Source organism: Lissotriton helveticus, chromosome 7 (assembly GCF_964261635.1).
Source record: "Lissotriton helveticus chromosome 7, aLisHel1.1, whole genome shotgun sequence".
NCBI lineage: Eukaryota > Metazoa > Chordata > Amphibia > Caudata > Salamandridae > Lissotriton > Lissotriton helveticus.
In genome coordinates, this window is record NC_136068.1 from 70,935,920 (window position 1) to 70,959,413 (window position 23,494).

The following is a 23,494-nucleotide window of genomic DNA, read 5'->3' on the forward strand; positions in this document are numbered from 1 at the left end:
AGCATTCTGTACATCAATTGTTCTTTTTGATCTAGCACAGAGTAGGCACTGCTAACACTGGTGGTGGACCTGCCAGCCTAAACTGTGTTGCCTCTTTGACATAGTTTGGCTTTAGATCTGCCATGCGTGGTGAAAAACTGGCACAGAAAGAAAATATCTTTTTATCAAAACTGTTTTTCAGTTTCATGCCTAAATTTAAAGTGCTTCAGAAAAGGGGGTGGTGATGAACAGAGTGTCTGAATTAAGCAGACCACTCTTACCCAGTCCAAAGATCAGGGCTTGATCCATCACCGTTATTTAGCTCACTGCCCCATCCCAGCTCAGAACCTGGCTATATGCAAATTAGTCTGTCCCTGGCCCAGTGCATCATGGGAACAGGGCAGGCCAAACTACCAAGCCAATTCTTCACCAGAAAGGAGACAAGCTACCGGGGACCGGTTTCTGGCATTTCAGCCTCGTCGGCCCGGCTTGCTTGAATCCTGATGGAGCAGTGAGCAAGGGACTCATGTCTGAGTATACCCTGCCACACCTATAGTGGCCAAAAACGATTCAGAAAAGGGGGTGGTGATGAACAGAGTGTCTGAATTAAGCAGACCACTCTTACCCAGTCCAAAGATCAGGGCTTGATCCATCACCGTTATTTAGCTCACTGCCTGTGAGAAGTTGGCCTGATGTGCAGTGTTCACTATTCTAGTGATCACTATATATCAGTCCAAACAACCCTTATTGATGATTGGTTGTAAGTCAACCTTATAGACCAGCTATCCTAGTAGCATGGATACGAGCAGTCTAAGGCTAAGACTCTAGAGGGCGTGTTAAGCCAGCTGTTTTACCATCACATTACCCCTTGAACACCCAGTGAAAGGACACCACACAAGTGTTATGAAAATAAACAGTGTATTTATTAGAATCACAACAACCCTGTACTCTTTATGAGGACAGGGTGCTAGGCACACAACAAAACTCTTACGAAAATACTTAAGTTAGCACAGTATATACAAATGCCCGAGGGGCACGGAAAACCATATACTCTAAAAGTGGAATGCGAAATTACTAGCAGGTAAGTACAGTACTAATAGGCTTTGGAATCGCTAGGACTTGACTATGGAATCGTTAGATTACTTCTAGGAGGCCTAGGGGACTCGGGTGCAGAGTGTGCACTCTCACGCGGGATGCGGGACAAAGTCTATGGTAGTTAGTAAAGTTAAAGTTAGTGTTCACGGGCGAACCCGACCTGGTAGGGAGAAAACGACAGTGGATCCTGACCCTTGGATAGTGAGGCTATGCTGGGGCACCAAAATGCCGAAGTTACCTAGCCCAGGGGCTGCAGCTGCATATGTCTCAAAAGACGTCGGGAATCCTCGTTGCCGCACCAGTAGCCTGGAAGAAAGATGCTGGCAGGCGACCAGTGAAGAGAGTTCGAAGTGATCCAAGCCTGGATCTGGAAGATGGATGACACCTGAAAGCAGAGGGGACCAAGTTCGTGACTACTAGCCAGTAGTCAGTGGGCACCAGGAGGGCACCGGATGGTAGTCACCTCGACTAGGTGAGTGGGCGACGCTGTGCTCTGCAGATCTCACGGACCAGGAGGCGTTGTCGGCGACCAGGATGGAGAGGCGAGCTGTCCCACGATGGATGAAGCTGTCGGCGTAGAAGAACCCAGGATTGGGCAACGAAGCCTTGGCTAATTCAAGCCCACGCGGTGGACTCAAAATGGCGTCTTGAGTGGACCAGGAGGGTCCGGGGTGCTCCTCTTCTGGAAGGGAGCAAGAGCCAGTCTGGAGCAACCAGACCAGCAGCAGTGATGTCGTCGGGCGTCGTTCAGAAGGCCACAAGCCAGCGGGCTAGTAGCCAAACAACGCGGTGAGCAGCAAAAAGCAGAAGGGCCCCACGCCGATCGTGGAGATGCTGGGGGGCTGCTCTTCGGTGCTGGAGCTGCTCAGGGTCGGGGCTTCTCGGACCCCAAAGCACTCGCCAGGAGATTACTCGGCGGGCTTGCTGTGCAGAAGTCGTGCAGTCTTGGCAATAGTCGGCCCCTTGAGGTCTCGTCGCACTCACGGTTCTCAGCTTGGCTGTAGAGGTGAGTAGAGGTCGGAGGTGCCAGGGAAGCCGGGTCTTGTTGAGCTGGGCAGTCGGATTCCGGAGGAAGGACTTACAGCAGACCGCAGTGTTCTTGCGATGGTGCCTGCGGATGCAGGGTGACTACTCCTTAGTCACAAGGGAGAATCTTGAAGAAGGAAATCTTGAAGTCCTTTCGCAGAAAGTCGTGTCTTGATTCCAAAGATGATCTAATTTGGAAGGGGGCCTGCTCCTACCTTTATCTGGGAAAAGGGGGCTGGCACGCGACTAAGTCCTGCCCTATGGGTGGGACCAGGAGGGGGGTGGTTACACCCCCTTCCTTGGCGGGCTTTTCCCCAGCTCAGGGTCTGGAGTGTCCCTGGAACTGGTTCAAGCTGGCCTATGCACAGTGAGCACCGGGGTGCCACTTTCAGTCACCTTCCTCTGAAGCCCTGCCTACCTAGGATACACAAAATCCTGTCTGGGACGGTGCTGGCACCGCCCCTGGCAGGAAACCCTTTGTCCTTATCTCCTGCTCTGGGAGGACTCCCAGCAGCAGGAGGGCAGACTTGTGTCTCGGTGGCAGCATCCATTTTGTGGAGCTGAGGCTCTGTTTGACTTTAACCGGGGTTAGGGGTTACATACATGTCGTGTCCCTCTAGAAGGGTGGAATGCTAACCCCGTCGCCAGAATTGGCGAGGGGTTAGTATTCCAATTCATATGACACCTTACTCGACATGTTTTGATAAAGCGATACCAGAGTTGGCATATAACCGCGAGGATTATAATGCACTTAAGAGTATATGGTATGCGATATCATGGAAACGGCTAAGGGATGGATCCCGAAAGCCGCAGACAGGCTCAGCTCATGCCAGAGCACTATCTCACACGATTCCAAGCACTCTGCCTCCAGGATTGTTAAGGCCTGCCATAGGAGTGACTGATAGGAGATCTGTGTGTCCATTTTAGGGTTAGATATAGGTATACTATATCTAAAGCAAAGGGTGAGTACACCACCTTGCCCCAGCTGTCGTGCAGCCAGTTGTGTCAGTTTAGGATGGCCAGCCAGGGGTGGTATAATACATGCTGCAGCCCCTGGTAGGCCCTGGGTACACCTATGCCCTGGGTACCTAAGGTACACTGTACAGGGACTGATAAGGTGACTCAGTATCCAATTTAGATATGTACCTAAGGTACATGGAATCCATTTTACAGAGAGAGCAGTAGGCCTGGGGCCCTGAATAGCAGGGTCCCAGGTCAACTAAGTCAGAAAACCAGCAAAACACCAGGCAAAAAAGTTGGGGGCAACCATAGTCAGGGATCTACCTTCCTACATAACCCCCCCCCCCCCCAAACGAAAGGAGATAAGGCTAGCCTTGCCAGGTAAGCCTATATTGCCTGAGTGGCCATATAAGGAAGTACCAGCACTGGCATGGTTACCCCCTATCTCATGGTCCACTAAGCAATCCCTCACCCTAAGGGTGTCTGAGGGTCTCCACCATAGGGAATCTCTACCTGTGGTGTGCTTTGGCAAAGTAAAAGGCTGGTGCTGAAATGGAGTACTGAAGTGAGGCTCCACTAATTTTGGGCTCAGCTTCCTCCAATCATTTTCCACCATAGAGGCCTTTCTTTCAAAGACTGAGTTGTTTTGGGCTCTCAGGGTCAACCTCTGGCTACCTACAGCTGGAGGTTGGGTCCCTCTGTTTGGCTTACTGGAGGGACAGGTCAGGTCTGGGGCCCTCAGGTCCCAAGTTTGGCTGTGCCCAACAGTGTCCATCTGTGGGAGGTCACTAACTAATTTTAAGGGGGATCCCTCAGGAGTGTGTTTTATTTTCACTTGGCTAGGACTACTAGCTTCAGTGCCCTTAATCTGCTGATTGGGAAATTCTTTTGGACAGGGGGCCCCTTGGGGTCCAACACTGGCCTCCCTGACCTCTACAGCCCTGGGCTGACTGAGGCAGGGTAGAGAGGGGCAGGTTACCTGCTCCAGACTGGGTCCCACCTTGGAAGGGTCCACTGACATCAGGGGTTCTGCCAGGCTAGGCCTGACTACCTCTGTGGCAGTTTCTTCACAAGGGGTCAGATCAGTTCCCTGAGGAGGCTGATCCTTTCCTAAAGTCTGGTGGGAGGGAGATTTCTCTTCCTCCTCAATGCTCTCTGTCTGAGTGGAGTGATCCATAGTTTCAGGCTTCACAACACTATCATCTGTCTGAGTTTGAGCTGTGGCCATCACAACTCTCCCAACCTTTTCAGGAGGGGGCTCAGTTTGGGTGTAGGCTGTTACCATGACAGCCTTGACAACCTGTTCTGGGAAGGAAGTTGTCTGAGATTGGGTTGTGACTGGCACAACCCTCCTGACCTGTTCAGGGAGGACATCTTGGACTGGGGCTGTGGCTATCACTGCCCCACTAACCTTACCATGGGTGTTTACCATTTTAGAATGGGGTTCTTGCTCAACTTCAGCCCAGGCTGAGAGCTCTAAATCATTCCCCAGTAGGCAATCTACAGGCAAGTTTGGTGACACTGCCACTCTCTTGTGGCCAGTGACACCTCCCCAGCTGAGATTGACCACTGCCATGGGATGATCTCTCTGTACTCCATCAATATTGGTCACCTGGTATGTGGCACCAGGTAAAAGTTGCCTTGAGGGGACTAGACTCTCAGTCACCATGGTGATGCTAGCCCCTGTATCTCTATAGGCCTCAACTTTTATACCATTGATGAGGGGCTCCTGTCTGTACTTGCCCAAAGTGTTGGGACAAGTTGTGAAGTTGGCAAACCCCATGCCAGTCTCACAGACAAGAGTATCTAAGTCAGGGGACCTGGTTAGGCCAGAGTCCCCAGGAACTCCCAAAGTAAATGCACCCAAATTCTTGGGGGCACTCCCACCACCTGGGGGATTACTACTAGTAGTAACAGGAGGTTTGGGAATGTTACTTGGGGGTATGTTTTCCTTATTGTTATTCTTTGGGCAACTGCTGTCAGTTTTTAAATGACCCACCTGTTTACAGGGATAACAATAAGGTTTCTTCTGGTTATTGGAAGGATTCTGGGACCCACCCCCCTCAGAGGATTTTTGGGGCCCTGATGTGGTTTGATCTGTAGATTTATTCCCACCCTTCTCTTGAGGCTTGGTTGATTCCTTTTTCTGGTCACCACCTTGGTTCTTGGGCCTAATCCTGGTTCGGACCCATTTGTCTGCCCTCTTACCCAATTCTTGTGGAGAGGTCAGATCAGAGTCTACCAGGTGTGGTGTAATAACTGGTTCTGACAATTATTTAAGACTTGCTCTCTCATAATTAGATTATACAATCCCTTGAAATCAGTAACCTTACTACCCAGTAGCCAGCCTTCCAAAGCCTTAGTGGCACAATCAACAAAGTCAGACCAGTCCTGAGACTGAGTTTTCTGGGTGTCTCTGAACAGCAACCTGTACTGCTCAGTGGTTAAGCCAAACCCATCAACCAGTGCATTTTTCAGGACCTGGTAATCATTAGCATCCTCCACTCTTGTAGTGAGGAGCTTATCTCTACCTTTGCCATCAAAGGAGAGCCACAGTATAGCTGCCCACTGACTCTGGGGAATGCACTGCACAGTGCAGGCCCTCTCCAAAGCAGCCATCCATTTCTGGATGTCATCCCCTTGTTTAAAGGGGGGCACTATCTTAGTCAGGTGTTTAGTATCTAAACCCTTCTCTCTATCTCTTGGGAGATTGCTGCCACCAGTGGGAGCTAGCCCACTCATCTGCTGCTCTCTAGCAAAGGCAAGCTTTCCTTTGGCCAGGGCAAGTTCTTCCCTTTCAATCCTCAGTCTAGCTTGTCTCATCCTTGCTTCATGCTCTCTTCTCTGAGGGGAAGTCAATCTCCTCTGGGGAGAGTTCCTTCTCCCCTGAGAAGAGGCATTAGAGTGCAGAGATCTAATGGAGTCCCTAGAAGGAGATCTATCTCTCCTAACTCCAAGGTTAGGCCTCATTAGGGTCAGTACTGGGGGTCCCCCAGATCCTTCCCCAAGTAGGTCTAAGTTGGCCCTAGTTAGCCTTCTGGCTACCTCAAGACCTTTGTCTACCTCATCCCCAGAGAGTTCCTCTTGATCCTCTTCCTCAACTGCAGTAGCAGTGTTGGGGAGGTCTGGATCCCCAGAGGTTCCCTCTAAGGCTGGCATATTCTCATGTAACTGAGAAATCTTTCTGGCATCATATGTCTCTAAGAGACCTATCAGAAAGGGAATGGTGGGGTTAGACCCCTGCTTCAGTTTCCTGGAGGTACAGACTTGTCTCATCTCCTGGAAACTGAGAGCTGCATATCTTGAAGTGACCTGTGGAGGGTCAACACTCACCAGGGGAGTCTCAGTGGACTCTCCATGGTTAGACATGCTTTTCTAGTGAGGTGTAAGTGGTGCACTTACCTACACTATTTGTTTGCCTACTGATCCCTTGCTAGAGTTGTAGTTTAGGGTGTGCTAGGCCCTAGGAGCTACAACAGCTGGTTCAGTAGAACTCAGAGTATTCTAAGCTAAGTTATATGTACCTTTAGTACTTATGTGATCTTTCACAAGATATTCTTAGGATATGTGTGGTAAAACAACAGCAAGCTCAAATCCCAACCGCTGCTCACCAATGTGAGAAGTTGGCCTGATGTGCAGTGTTCACTATTCTAGTGATCACTATATATCAGTCCAAACAACCCTTATTGATGATTGGTTGTAAGTCAACCTTATAGACCAGCTATCCTAGTAGCATGGATACGAGCAGTCTAAGGCTAAGACTCTAGAGGGCGTGTTAAGCCAGCTGTTTTACCATCACATTACCCCTTGAACACCCAGTGAAAGGACACCACACAAGTGTTATGAAAATAAACAGTGTATTTATTAGAATCACAACAACCCTGTACTCTTTATGAGGACAGGGTGCTAGGCACACAACAAAACTCTTACGAAAATACTTAAGTTAGCACAGTATATACAAATGCCCGAGGGGCACGGAAAACCATATACTCTAAAAGTGGAATGCGAAATTACTAGCAGGTAAGTACAGTACTAATAGGCTTTGGAATCGCTAGGACTTGACTATGGAATCGTTAGATTACTTCTAGGAGGCCTAGGGGACTCGGGTGCAGAGTGTGCACTCTCACGCGGGATGCGGGACCAAGTCTATGGTAGCCAGTAAAGTTAAAGTTAGTGTTCACGGGCGAACCCGACCTGGTAGGGAGAAAACGACAGTGGATCCTGACCCTTGGATAGTGAGGCTATGCTGGGGCACCGAAATGCCGAAGTTACCTAGCCCAGGGGCTGCAGCTGCATATGTCTCAAAAGACGTCGGGAATCCTCGTTGCCGCACCAGGAGCCTGGAAGAAAGATGCTGGCAGGCGACCAGTGAAGAGAGTTCGAAGTGATCCAAGCCTGGATCTGGAAGATGGATGACACCTGAAAGCAGAGGGGACCAAGTTCGTGACTACTAGCGAGTAGTCAGTGGGCACCAGGAGGGCACCGGATGGTAGTCACCTCGACTAGGTGAGTGGGCGACGCTGTGCTCTGCAGATCTCACGGACCAGGAGGCGTTGTCGGCGACCAGGATGGAGAGGCGAGCTGTCCCACGATGGATGAAGCTGTCGGCGTCGAAGAACCCAGGATTGGGCAACGAAGCCTTGGCTAATTCAAGCCCACGCGGTGGACTCAAAATGGCGTCTTGAGTGGACCAGGAGGGTCCGGGGTGCTCCTCTTCTGGAAGGGAGCAAGAGCCAGTCTGGAGCAACCAGACCAGCAGCAGTGATGTCGTCGGGCGTCGTTCAGAAGGCCACAAGCCAGCGGGCTAGTAGCCAAACAACGCGGTGAGCAGCAAAAAGCAGAAGGGCCCCACGCCGATCGTGGAGATGCTGGGGGGCTGCTCTTCGGTGCTGGAGCTGCTCAGGGTCGGGGCTTCTCGGACCCCAAAGCACTCGCCAGGAGATTACTCGGCGGGCTTGCTGTGCAGAAGTCGTGCAGTCTTGGCAATAGTCGGTCCCTTGAGGTCTCGTCGCACTCACGGTTATCAGCTTGGCTGTAGAGGTGAGTAGAGGTCGGAGGTGCCAGGGAAGCCAGGTCTTGTCGAGCTGGGCAGTCGGATTCCGGAGGAAGGACTTACAGCAGACCGCAGTGTTCTTGCGATGGTGCCTGCGGATGCAGGGTGACTACTCCTTAGTCACAAGGGAGAATCTTGAAGAAGGAAATCTTGAAGTCCTTTAGCAGAAAGTCGTGTCTTGATTCCAAAGATGATCTAATTTGGAAGGGGGCCTGCTCCTACCTTTATCTGGGAAAAGGGGGCTGGCACGCGACTAAGTCCTGCCCTATGGGTGGGACCAGGAGGGGGGTGGTTACACCCCCTTCCTTGGCGGGCTTTTCCCCAGCTCAGGGTCTGGAGTGTCCCTGGAACTGGTTCAAGCCGGCCTATGCACAGTGAGCACCGGGGTGCCACTTGCAGTCACCTTCCTCTGAAGCCCTGCCTACCTAGGATACACAAAATCCTGTCTGGGACGGTGCTGGCACCGCCCCTGGCAGGAAACCCTTTGTCCTTATCTCCTGCTCTGGGAGGACTCCCAGCAGCAGGAGGGCAGACTTGTGTCTCGGTGGCAGCATCCATTTTGTGGAGCTGAGGCTCTGTTTGACTTTAACCGGGGTTAGGGGTTACATACATGTCGTGTCCCTCTAGAAGGGTGGAATGCTAACCCCGTCGCCAGAATTGGCGAGGGGTTAGTATTCCAATTCGTATGACACCTTACTCGACATGTTTTGATAAAGCGATACCAGAGTTGGCATATAACCGCGAGGATTATAATGCACTTAAGAGTATATGGTATGCGATATCATGGAAACGGCTAAGGGATGGATCCCGAAAGCCGCAGACAGGCTCAGCTCATGCCAGAGCACTATCTCACACGATTCCAAGCACTCTGCCTCCAGGATTGTTAAGGCCTGCCATAGGAGTGACTGATAGGAGATCTGTGTGTCCATTTTAGGGTTAGATATAGGTATACTATATCTAAAGCAAAGGGTGAGTACACCACCTTGCCCCAGCTGTCGTGCAGCCAGTTGTGTCAGTTTAGGATGGCCAGCCAGGGGTGGCATAATACATGCTGCAGCCCCTGGTAGGCCCTGGGTACACCTATGCCCTGGGTACCTAAGGTACACTGTACAGGGACTGATAAGGTGACTCAGTATCCAATTTAGATATGTACCTAAGGTACATGGAATCCATTTTACAGAGAGAGCAGTGGGCCTGGGGCCCTGAATAGCAGGGTCCCAGGTCAACTAAGTCAGAAAACCAGCAAAACACCAGGCAAAAAAGTTGGGGGCAACCATAGTCAGGGATCTACCTTCCTACACTGCCCCATCCCAGCTCAGAACCTGGCTATATGCAAATTAGTCTGTCCCTGGCCCAGTGCATCATTGGAACAGGGCAGGCCAAACTACCAAGCCAATTCTTCACCAGAAAGGAGACAAGCTACCGGGGACCGGTTTCTGGCATTTCAGCCTCGTCGGCCCGGCTTGCTTGAAACCTGATGGAGCAGTGAGCAAGGGACTCATGTCTGAGTATACCCTGCCAGACCTATAGTGGCCAAAAACGATTCAGAAAAGGGGGTGGTGATGAACAGAGTGTCTGAATTAAGCAGACCACTCTTACCCAGTCCAAAGATCAGGGCTTGATCCATCACCGTTATTTAGCTCACTGCCCCATCCCAGCTCAGAACCTGGCTATATGCAAATTAGTCTGTCCCTGGCCCAGTGCATCATGGGAACAGGGCAGGCCAAACTACCAAGCCAATTCTTCACCAGAAAGGAGACAAGCTACCGGGGACCGGTTTCTGGCATTTCAGCCTCGTCGGCCCGGCTTGCTTGAATCCTGATGGATATTTTTGTCCACCCTAAGCGTGGAAGGGTATACTCAGATGTGAGTCCCTTGCTCATTGCACCATCAGGATTCAAGCAAGCCGGGCCGAAGACGGCTGGAATGCCAGAAACCGGTCCCCGGAAGCTTGTTTCCTTCCCAGTGTAAGAATTGGCTTTTGTAGTCTGGTCTGCCCTGTTCCCATGATGCACTGGGCCAGGGACAGACTAATTTGCATACAGCCAGGTTCTGAAACTGGGATGGTGCAATGAGCTAAAAAACGGTGTTGGATCTAGCCCTGATCTCTTGACTGGGTGAGAGTATTCTGCTTAATTCAGAGACTCTGTCCATCACCACCCCTTGTTGTAAATATTTTTGTCCACCCTAAGCGTGGAAGGGTATACTCAGATGTGAGTCCCTTGCTCATTGCACCATCAGGATTCAAGCAAGCCGGGCCGAAGACGGCTGGAATGCCAGAAACCGGTCCCCGGAAGCTTGTTTCCTTCCCAGTGTAAGAATTGGCTTTTGTAGGCTGGTCTGCCCTGTTCCCATGATGCACTGGGCCAGGGACAGACTAATTTGCATACAGCCAGGTTCTGAAACTGGGATGGTGCAATGAGCTAAAAAACGGTGTTGGATCTAGCCCTGATCTCTTGACTGGGTGAGAGTATTCTGCTTAATTCAGAGACTCTGTCCATCACCACCCCTTGTTGTAAATATTTTTGTCCACCCTAAGCGTGGAAGGGTATACTCAGATGTGAGTCCCTTGCTCATTGCACCATCAGGATTCAAGCAAGCCGGGCCGAAGACGGCTGGAATGCCAGAAACCGGTCCCCGGAAGCTTGTTTCCTTCCCAGTGTAAGAATTGGCTTTTGTAGTCTGGTCTGCCCTGTTCCCATGATGCACTGGGCCAGGGAGAGACTAATTTGCATACAGTCAGGTTCTGAAACTGGGATAGTGCAATGAGCTAAAAAACGGTGTTGGATCTAGCCCTGATCTCTTGACTGGGTGAGAGTATTCTGCTTAATTCAGAGACTCTGTCCATCACCACCCCTTGTTGTAAATATTTTTGTTCACCCTAAGCGTGGAAGGGTATACTCAGATGTGAGTCCCTTGCTCATTGCACCATCAGGATTCAAGCAAGCCGGGCCGAAGACGGCTGGAATGCCAGAAACAGGTCCCCGGAAGCTTGTTTCCTTCCTAGTGTAAGAATTGGCTTTTGTAGTCTGGTCTGCCCTGTTCCCATGATGCACTGGGCCAGGGACAGACTAATTTGCATACAGCCAGGTTCTGAAACTGGGATGGTGCAATGAGCTAAAAAACGGTGTTGGATCTAGCCCTGATCTCTTGACTGGGTGAGAGTATTCTGCTTAATTCAGAGAGTCTGTCCATCACCACCCCTTGTTGTAAATATTTTTGTCCACCCTAAGCGTGGAAGGGTATACTCAGATGTGAGTCCCTTGCTCATTGCACCATCAGGATTCAAGCAAGCCGGGCCGAAGACGGCTGGAATGCCAGAAACCGGTCCCCGGAAGCTTGTTTCCTTCCCAAGAATTGGCTTTTGTAGTCTGGTCTGCCCTGTTCCCATATTGCACTGGGCCAGGGACAGACTAATTTGCATACAGCCAGGTTCTGAAACTGGGATGGTGCAATGAGCTAAAAAACGGTGTTGGATCTAGCCCTGATCTCTTGACTGGGTGAGAGTATTCTGCTTAATTCAGAGACTCTGTCCATCACCACCCCTTGTTGTAAATATTTTTGTCCACCCTAAGCGTGGAAGGGTATACTCAGATGTGAGTCCCTTGCTCATTGCACCATCAGGATTCAAGCAAGCCGGGCCGAAGACGGCTGGAATGCCAGAAACCGGTCCCCGGAAGCATGTTTCCTTCCCAGTGTAAGAATTGGCTTTTGTAGTCTGGTCTGCCCTGTTCCCATGATGCACTGGGCCAGGGACAGACTAATTTGCATACAGCCAGGTTCTGAAACTGGGATGGTGCAATGAGCTAAAAAACGGTGTTGGATCTAGCCCTGATCTCTTGACTGGGTGAGAGTATTCTGCTTAATTCAGAGACTCTGTCCATCACCACCCCTTGTTGTAAATATTTTTGTCCACCCTAAGCGTGGAAGGGTATACTCAGATGTGAGTCCCTTGCTCATTGCACCATCAGGATTCAAGCAAGCCGGGCCGAAGACGGCTGGAATGCCAGAAACCGGTCCCCGGAAGCTTGTTTCCTTCCCAGTGTAAGAATTGGCTTTTGTAGTCTGGTCTGCCCTGTTCCCATGATGCACTGGGCCAGGGAGAGACTAATTTGCATACAGCCAGGTTCTGACACTGGGATAGTGCAATGAGCTAAAAAACGGTGTTGGATCTAGCCCTGATCTCTTGACTGGGTGAGAGTATTCTGCTTAATTCAGAGACTCTGTCCATCACCACCCCTTGTTGTAAATATTTTTGTCCACCCTAAGCGTGGAAGGGTATACTCAGATGTGAGTCCCTTGCTCATTGCACCATCAGGATTCAAGCAAGCCGGGCCGAAGACGGCTGGAATGCCAGAAACAGGTCCCCGGAAGCTTGTTTCCTTCCCAGTGTAAGAATTGGCTTTTGTAGTCTGGTCTGCCCTGTTCCCATGATGCACTGGGCCAGGGACAGACTAATTTGCATACAGCCAGGTTCTGAAACTGGGATGGTGCAATGAGCTAAAAAACGGTGTTGGATCTAGCCCTGATCTCTTGACTGGGTGAGAGTATTCTGCTTAATTCAGAGAGTCTGTCCATCACCACCCCTTGTTGTAAATATTTTTGTCCACCCTAAGCGTGGAAGGGTATACTCAGATGTGAGTCCCTTGCTCATTGCACCATCAGGATTCAAGCAAGCCGGGCCGAAGACGGCTGGAATGCCAGAAACCGGTCCCCGGAAGCTTGTTTCCTTCCCAGTGTAAGAATTGGCTTTTGTAGTCTGGTCTGCCCTGTTCCCATGATGCACTGGGCCAGGGACAGACTAATTTGCATACAGCCAGGTTCTGAAACTGGGATGGTGCAATGAGCTAAAAAACGGTGTTGGATCTAGCCCTGATCTCTTGACTGGGTGAGAGTATTCTGCTTAATTCAGAGACTCTTTCCATCACCACCCCTTGTTGTAAATATTTTTGTCCACCCTAAGCGTGGAAGGGTATACTCAGATGTGAGTCCCTTGCTCATTGCACCATCAGGATTCAAGCAAGCCGGGCCGAAGACGGCTGGAATGCCAGAAACCGGTCCCCGGAAGCTTGTTTCCTTCCCAGTGTAAGAATTGGCTTTTGTAGTCTGGTCTGCCCTGTTCCCATGATGCACTGGGCCAGGGACAGACTAATTTGCATACAGCCAGGTTCTGAAACTGGGATGGTGCAATGAGCTAAAAAACGGTGTTGGATCTAGCCCTGATCTCTTGACTGGGTGAGAGTATTCTGCTTAATTCAGAGACTCTGTCCATCACCACCCCTTGTTGTAAATATTTTTGTCCACCCTAAGCGTGGAAGGGTATACTCAGATGTGAGTCCCTTGCTCATTGCACCATCAGGATTCAAGCAAGCCGGGCCGAAGACGGCTGGAATGCCAGAAACCGGTCCCCGGAAGCTTGTTTCCTTCCCAGTGTAAGAATTGGCTTTTGTAGTCTGGTCTGCCCTGTTCCCATGATGCACTGGGCCAGGGACAGACTAATTTGCATACAGCCAGGTTCTGAAACTGGGATGGTGCAATGAGCTAAAAAACGGTGTTGAATCTAGCCCTGATCTCTTGACTGGGTGAGAGTATTCTGCTTAATTCAGAGACTCTGTCCATCACCACCCCTTGTTGTAAATAAATTTAAAGTGCAGTCTCTACATGTGCTACGCTTTTGTCTCATGATATTTCACCGACAAATGGATTATTGATATGGTTCAATAATGCATAAGCTAAAGCATATGGTGAGGATGGCTAAATCAGTCCATTTCTGGGCATTGTGAGCAGCAGTTCTTCGTCTGTGTGTAAACCAGCATTTTAAAGACGTTTGTGACACTAGTCTTTTGTGAACAGCAAGGCTTCCATGGAGTGTAAATCAGCATTCTAAAGACTCTTGAGACAGAACTTTCTTGTGAACAGCAAGGATTCATGGGCCGTATTCTAGAATTCTAAAGAATCTTATGAGCTGCAAGGCTTCGACGGACTGCAAACCACCATTCTAAAGACAGTTGCGGTACTGGGCTCATGGGAGCAGCAAGGCTTCAACAGGGTGTAAACTAGCATTCTAAAGGATCTTGCAAAATGTGGCTCTTGTAAGTAGAAAGGATTTGATGTTGTCAAGACCAGCATTCTAAAAACTCTAGAGGCATTCTAAAAACCCTAGAGCAGCATGGCTTCCACAGAGTGTAAACTAGCATTCTAAAGACCCTTGTAAACAGCAAGGTGTCCACGGAGTGCAAAGCAGAATTCTAAAGACTCTTACAGCACAAGGCTCTTGTGAGCAGCAATGCTTCAACAGGGTGAAAACTAGCATTCTATTGATAGTCCTAACACTTGGCTCTTGTGAGCAGCAACGCTTCAACAGGGTGAAAACTAGCATTCTATTGATACTCCTAACACTTTGCTCTTGTGAGTAGCAACGCTTCAACAGGGTGAAAATTAGCATTCTATTGATACTCCTAACACTTGGCTCTTGTGAGCAGCAACGCTTCAACAGGGTGAAAATTAGCATTCTATTGATACTCCTAACAATTGGCTCTTGTGAGCAGCAACGCTTCAACAGGGTGAAAACTAGCATTCTATTGATACTCCTAACACTTGGCTCTTGTGAGCAGCAACGCTTCAACAGGGTGAAAACTAGCATTCTATTGATACTCCTAACACTTTGCTCTTGTGAGCAGCAACGCTTCTACAGGGTGAAAATTAGCATTCTATTGATACTCCTAACACTTGGCTCTTGTGAGCAGCAACGCTTCAACAGGGTGAAAACTAGCATTCTATTGATACTCCTAACACTTGGCTCTTGTGAGCAGCAACGCTTCAACAGGGTGAAAACTAGCATTCTATTGATACGCCTAACAATTGGCTCTTGTGAGCAGCAACGCTTCAACAGGGTGAAAACTAGCATTCTATTGATACTCCTAACATTTGGCTCTTGTGAGCAGCAACGCTTCAACAGGGTGAAAACTAGCATTCTATTGATACTCCTAACACTTGGCTCTTGTGAGCAGCAACGCTTCTACAGGGTGAAAACTAGCATTCTATTGATACTCCTAACACTTGGCTCTTGTGAGCAGCAACGCTTCAACAGGGTGAAAACTAGCATTCTATTGATACTCCTAACACTTTGCTCTTGTGAGCAGCATCGCTTCAACAGGGTGAAAATTAGCATTCTATTGATACTCCTAACACTTGGCTCTTGTGAGCAGCAACGCTTCAACAGGGTGAAAATTAGCATTCTATTGATACTCCTAACACTTGGCTCTTGTGAGCAGCAACGCTTCAACAGGGTGAAAATTAGCATTCTATTGATACTCCTAACACTTGGCTCTTGTGAGCAGCAACGCTTCTACAGGGTGAAAATTAGCATTCTATTGATACTCCTAACACTTGGCTCTTGTGAGCAGCAACGCTTCAACAGGGTGAAAACTAGCATTCTATTGATACTCCTAACACTTCGCTCTTGTGAGCAGCAACGCTTCAACAGGGTGAAAATTAGCATTCTATTGATACTCCTAACACTTGGCTCTTGTGAGCAGCAACGCTTCTACAGGGTGAAAATTAGCATTCTATTGATACTCCTAACACTTGGCTCTTGTGAGCAGCAACGCTTCAACAGGGTGAAAACTAGCATTCTATTGATACTCCTAACACTTGGCTCTTGTGAGCAGCAACGCTTCAACAGGGTGAAAACTAGCATCCTATTGATACTCCTAACACTTGGCTCTTGTGAGCAGCAACGCTTCTACAGAGTGAAAACAAGCATTCTATTGATACTCCTAACAATTGGCTCTTGTGAGCAGCAACGCCTCAACAGGGTGAAAACTAGCATTCTATTGATACTCCTAACACTTGGCTCTTGTGAGCAGCAACGCTTCTACAGGGTGAAAACTAGCATTCTATTGATACTCCTAACACTTGGCTCTTGTGAGCAGCAACGCTTCAACAGGGTGAAAACTAGCATTCTATTGATACTCCTAACACTTGGCTCTTGTGAGCAGCAACGCTTCAACAGGGTGAAAACTAGCATTCTATTGATACTCCTAACAATTGGCTCTGGTGAGCAGCAACGCTTCAACAGGGTGAAAACGAGCATTCTATTGATACTCCTAACACTTGGCTCTTGTGAGCAGCAACGCTTCAACAGGGTGAAAACTAGCATTCTATTGATACTCCTAACACTTGGCTCCTGTGAGCAGCAACGCTTTGAGGAAAATTGAATTTTGCCCTGCTATGTGTCCCTACGTGTTCCCCAACATGTAATATATATGTGCATGATCGCTATGCATTTTCCCTCCATGGCCGATAATAAAGACGCATTTACAGTTGCGTCCAACGTTAATATGTCAGTTATCCAGTCCTCCGTGAAAGCAACGTGAATTAGGCTTTCAGGCCTATGTTGCCAACGTATTTACATGGTGCACGTTAAATCTTCGAGATGCACCCGTTTCTAGGCCCCACAGGGCCCGGACACCAGATTCAGGCCTCATGTCTCCTGAAACTGCTCCGAGAGATGCAGCCCCGCCCGCATCCCTGACCCTTCACTTACTTCCTGCCAAGCAACGCGGTGCCCGGCTCGGCCTGGCCTGCCTGCCAAGAATATGTTATGCCTACAGTTATCTGTTCAGCTCCCCGGATTCACATTCCTAGCTAACGAACAGCATAAACATATCCATCTACAGTCTAGTCTTTCTGTCTCCATGCAAGTAATTTACTGAATTAGTATCCATAGAAGATCCATAGCTCATGCAATACATGAAGAAATATATGCATGCACTTGCCTTTAGTGACAAGTAGCCTTTGCCCTGATGACTTTTAGAATCAAGCAACATGTACTCTAAACACAAGATATCAGATATGCTATAGGTACAGGTCGTTCTGACATCCCAGACTTCAGTCTCCTCTACTAGTGCTAGGAGTCAGCGCCCCCCAGCTCTCCCCAGTTACACGTCATGACTCGTTTTGCGCGCACCAGTAGGTTAAAGGTTCCAGCTGCCCATGAAGCCCCCTCCATGTATCCACCCACTTATGACACTTCTGTGATGTCTACATCACATGCGTCCGTGCACGCCCTGTGCACGCCTTCTTTTCACGCCCATATGTTCTTATCTTTCGTTTGTCACTTGTTACGCCTACTGTATTCAATACAACTGTACAGTTCTACTATATATATTGTATGATGTTAATGAAATGTTGAATGTCCCTTCCTGAACCTTAGTAGGTGATGGAACCCGATATCCATTGGCTCGAGCCACTTAATTAAAGCCCGTATGACTCAGATACCACGGACTCTGCCTCTCATTTATTGAGCTATCCTTTTCCTTTAATGCATAGAAAAATAGTACCGGTAATTTATTTATTTACCACATAATGGCGCCCGAATAGGGACGAGCCCCTTCCCCACGCGCCGGCGATGTGACGCAGGCCCCCTGACCCTTCTACAGCCGTGACGGACCCCTTCTGCGCACTTGCAGGTTTTCCTGCTTAATCTCCCTCAGGCCCACGGAGGAGACGGAGACTGCGGTCCGGCATCCAGACGAGGCGGTGAGGAATGCGGCGAGTCCCGACCAGAGCCCAAGCCGAGAGAGCGAGGTCCGAGGTATCCTGAGGCCCACCTGTTTCCGAAGCCCGAAGCGCATGCGTAGTGCGTAGCAGTAACCAGACGTCGTAGCAGTCCAGTCCAGTCCAGTCCGAGGCCTTCAGTTTTGCTTCCCGGTGAGTACCATTGCTGGGAACGCATCTAGACGGGTTCATTAATTTGTGCCCGGTCCAGACGGGTTTGGGTACACAGATCCGGTCCGACGTGTTCACCTAGGTGGATACGGTATGACGTGTCTCTTTATGAGACCGGTATGTTCTGTACTGTTTTAGCAGTGCATCCAGTAATTCTGTTTTCTAGTATAGTTTCTCGAGATTTCCAGTATTATGTTTTCGATGTATTAGGTTTTCAATGTACTAGGTAGTACCTGTTCGAACTGTTTTTAATGTGTTTTGATGTCGTGGTATGAATGATTTGTTTTGCTATTCATTACTGTGTTTATTGTGTTCAAGTTCATTGTACGTTCAAATATGCCTCTGTTTTCAAAGTTACGTCAGATAAAAACCAGAAAAGGGTTACTCGAAGAATCAGTTCCTGTCCCACCTAGGGACAGTCCTGGACATTTCATGTATCATAAACATGGCTTAGATGCCATACTGTACTTAGACTTATGGGTAGATTATACCAAACATCTGGAAGAAAAATATAGATGGCCTGTTTCAGGAACTTGGGATGCCGAGTGCATCATGAGAGTAGAGGAAGCATTATGGAAAAAGAAAGCCAGACAGTCCCAGAAAGATGCCATAGAGTTGTGGCGTAAAGAATCGCATAAAAGAACAGAAAAAGAATTCAGGAAAGCAGAACTAAGTAGGGAATCATCAGAAAAAGCCCAAGAAAGGGAATTACTAGAAGAAGGTGAACGAGTTAGAGCAGAACAGTCAGACAGACAAAGAAATGCCCTTATTAAAGGTATGTATCCCCTTCTCGCCGAGGGCCTGCCTAAGGCGACCCCGGAAGCACCCTGTAATTTACCGCCACCATTGGTCCCGATTAAGCTACGTCATAAACCGACCGCAGCTGAAATTTTCCTTTCTTCCTATTTAGACGACACTGTCCCAGAATATGCTAATCCGAATCCTACCCCGTCTGTTCAACCTCACAATCCTGTTAATAACGCAATTACTGTTCCTCCAGCCACTGGTCCCCGGAATCCTTTTAATCCGCCAGTAACCCAGGACCAATCCACATTACGTATGCCTACTTTACCAGTCACATTACCAGCAACGGCACATCCAGTATTCGTTGCCGATTCTAGTTCAGGAGGAGCAGGGGGAGGTATCCCTATTACCCCGCCTCAAGTAAAACGAATGACGCTGAGAGACGCAGCATTACAGCGCACGCCAAAAGTAGCTACATACGCAGCCCTCAAACAATACCTTACGGATTGTAGATATGACCCAGTGCCAGGCGAAGATCAGATGATATTATATTCCATACGTTTACGACGAGTTGCAAGCTATTTGACTATCATACCAGAAATGAGGGAACATTTAGACATAATATATCATTTTATCAGAACAGGGGAAAGACCAGAAAGTATTCACGAGGCTATGGCACACAGGAAAGTCGAGACTCAAAATATGATCTTGCAGTTTTTGATAAATTGCTTAATAAGAGAACAAGACCAGCCTGGTAAAAACAAAGACGAGATGAAGCTCCTGATAAAATGGAGTGACAACATAGCAGACGGAAAACACAGTAAACAAGGTTGTATAGAATCCATGTATAGAAAGATTCGTAAGGAAATTCTAGGCATACACGAAAGGGAGAAAGCAACAAGAGAAACAGAGAAAGAGAATGACACCTCAGACGCAGATGTAGACATAGAGAACCCAGACAGAATAGCGTATGTAGGTAGAACGAGACCTTTTGACAGACACACACGCCTAGAATGCAAGAAAACTTTTCTTCCTCCCGTACCAGAACAGTGTTCTCTTGAGCATTTATTCCAAGCTACCGATAGAGTTTTGAAACTACGAATAGGTTACAGTGAGCTTAGTACCATGCATGAACAGGAACTAGCCCGATCAGCAGTTCAATGGACTAGTGAGTCTAGCACATTTCCAGACGAAGTAGTGGCCCAAATGTTTCTGAAACTATCCCCAGACGAACAGCGACTGGTGGGTATGTACATGATCCAGCACCTCATTACCCTGTACGAAAGTCAGCATTCTTATCCAGGTCCCCTATATAATGTATTGGACGAATTACTCTTAAACAGATGGAAAGGCCTAGGAACCGATTTGATTAATGTCATTCTAGAACAACGCCACAAATACAGAACGTTCCTGACTCCACATTTCGTTCCTGTTCCACCCCCAGTCAGGAAGACATTTTACATAGACAGACAGAATCCCTTGCGAGAAGTCCATCCTGTTAAGGGAACAGGAGGTACGCTCGAACGAGTATTTGTTTACACTCCTTTAACGAAAATAGAACTACTGGAAATGAAAAAGTTAGTGCCCTGTCACGATAAAGATCCAGCAGGGTTCCACCGTGAATTAAAAGACATGCTCCGTATGGGAGAATACACGTATCCCGATATCATTAAAATGTTAAAGGTCCTGTTGCCTGCGGGCATATATGAAAAAACTTAAAGAAAAAGAATGGGAGGTGGGAGAGAAAAAGATTGACTGGGCAGAATTAGAGAACGAAGATAACACACGAGTTCCTGGTAGTGGTCTCGGGGAAAAAGCCAAAGCATTGCCCGAATTGTTAATACAAGTCTTGCCGAGATTACTAACCACGAAAAAGGAAGACTGGGATGCCATCTCAGCCTGTAAACAGAAACAAGACGAAGACACTAGTGATTTTTATTCTAGATTTGAGAAATGTTTCATCATTAATAGCGGCTTGAAAACAAGTAGTGAATCGTATCCACATCTTTTTGTTACCAAATTAGTAGAGAATTCTTTACCACAAGTTAAAAATCGAGTACTGAAAGTTGAGAGTACCTGGCAAGCTAATACCCCGTCCCAAATGTTACAAATGTTACAGTATCACCAGAACCGAATCAGAGAAGAGCAAGAACACGAAAGGAGACGTATGAAAGACACGAAAATGAAAGTACTAGTTGCACAGTCTGTTCCAGCAGATAGTCAGAAGAGGGGTACGACTCAGACTAGTCATTCTGCAGCTCCCGTTAAAGGGACATGCAATTACTGTAAACAGCCAGGTCATTATATAAACGAATGTGCAGTTCTGAAACACAACATAGCTACTGGTAAGACGAAAGAGAGACCGCGTCCTCCTAGACAGGAACATGTTCCACAGAACACGCAACCACCGCAGAACGCACAACAGACAGTAACAGTACCGCAGCCTATAGCTGCCACACAACACGTTACACAGCAGATGTACCAGTACGCACAGTCAGATTATCCAGAATATCAGCAGTATTCATGAAATAGCCTAGAGAGGGAGGTTGGCTTGCCTCTCATCGAGGTTCCTGTAGATCAAGAAGGTCCCTATGTACACAGCCAGGTATTAGGGAAAGACAGAAAATTTCTGATTGATACAGGGGCAAGTAGAACTACCATCAGTCATGACGAGGTTCCAGGGGCCCCTCTCTCAGGCTCAAGAAATGTTTCCCTGGGATTTTCAGGAAAGCCTATTGTTAATGAAATATCGAAACCAGTTTCCCTAGAAGTTGGTCCATTGTCTCGAACTACAGACTTGTTACTTACGAAATCATGTCCAGAAAACGTACTTGGTATTAAAACATTGAAAGAACTAGGTGCCGTGATTTGTTGTTCTCAGGAAGGAGTGAGATTGTTTTTACGTGATTTTAAAGGACATTATGTGTTAAGAGATTTTGATCCAAGATTACTGAATGTACCACAGCATTTATGGGCGCAAGGTCCAACTGATGTAGGTTGTATGCACATTACACCATACCGTGTCACTCTGAAACAGGGAGTTGTACTGCCACGAATCCGACAATACAAATTGCCACCTGAGGCTGTAGCAGCCTTATCGAAAATCATTGACGAGCTCATTGCTCAGGGAGTGGTTGTAGAAACTGACTCCAATGTATGTAATTCTCCGATCATTCCGATCCTTAAACGTACTGACCCAAATGTACCTCCAGTTTATCGACTAGTGATTGACCTTCGAGAACTTAATAAATGTATCATACCCCAGTACCCAGTGGTTCCAGATATCTCTTCCCTATTGACTGCCATTGATTCTGAAGCAGCGTTCTTTACTGTTATCGATCTCAAGAACGCCTTCTTTAGTGTCCCCATCCATCCAGACAGCCAGTTCCTTTTCGGATTCTGTTTAAATGGAAGAAGCTATAAATTCACACGTGCACCTCAAGGGTTCACAGAAAGTCCTAGTATTTACAGTCAAGCACTTAAACGACAACTAGATAGTATTCACATGCCAACTGACACTGCCCTGCTCCAGTATGTTGATGATCTATTGATCACTGCCCGTACAGAACGTGACTGCGAACGTGCGTCACTGACAGTCTTGTATTTTCTGGCTGAAATGGGGCACAAGGTGTCCCCTTCGAAACTGCAATTCTGTGTCCAGCAAGTGGTATACCTTGGACACTTGCTGTCCAAGAGGGGTAGACAGTTGACACCAGACCGTATCCAGTTAATTGCACATCTTCCACAGCCCAAGACACAGAAGGAGGTACGAGCTTTTATCGGCCTCACTTCTTACTGCAGACAATGGATCCCTCAGTACGCATATCTAGCCAAACCACTGATACAATTGACAACACAGGAGGCAGCGACATCGACTGTCCTCCCTTGGACCCAGGAACACACACTTGTTTTCGAAGAATTAAAGAAAGCTTTATGTCAAGCACCTGTCTTAGCGACACCAAACTACAGTAAACCTTTTACACTTTTTGTCACTGAACGCGATGGTACAGCATTATCTGTTCTCACACAAGATCAAGCAGGACAACACAAGCCTTGTGCTTATTTTTCTAGCACATTAGATCCAGTAGCCCAGGCTTTGCCTGCGTGCCTCAAATCAGTTGCCGCCACAGCTTTAGCTATCAGACAAAGTGATTCCATAGTGTTAGGACATTCCCTGACAGTACAGGTTCCACACTCCGTGGAAGTTCTTTTAAACCGAACACAGACTCAGCACTTGACAATTGCACGATTAACAGGATATGAATTGACACTGTTTCAGCCACACATAGAGATCAGACGCTGTAACATATTAAATCCTGCTACACTGTTACCCTCGATTACATTAAACACTGCAGCACATGACAGTGGGAAGTCTACTTTCAAAGCCTCACGTCATTCCTATTTTATATGTGGTCAGACCGCTTATGTACGTTTGCCCCTAGATTGGGATGGAACATGTTACATTGCATTCCTATTGCCACCAGTTTCCCTAGCCCCATCCGATTATCACCGAAATACCCATCTAGTACACGTCAGACATAGGAGGGAGATCGAGTCCCCAATTGTCGATCAGACTGAAACTGCATTGGAACAGTATACGGATTTCAATAAAGGTTTCTTTTTCTTCATAGGTCCTGTCCAGAATAGTAAGTTAATACGCAGGTTAACCAGAACCCTTGAAGCAGTAGTGAATGAGACTACTTCCGCCCTAGGTAACTTAACAGAAGAGCAGTCTGCTATGAGATTTGTTGTTCTTCAGAACCGCCTTGTCCTTGACGTCATCCTGGCCGATAGGGGCGGAGCTTGTAGAGTCATCGGATCTAGTTGTTGCGTTTTCATTCCTAATAACGCACCGTCTGTGTATTCAGCAATAACTAGACTTCATAAAATAGCTCATCAGCTACA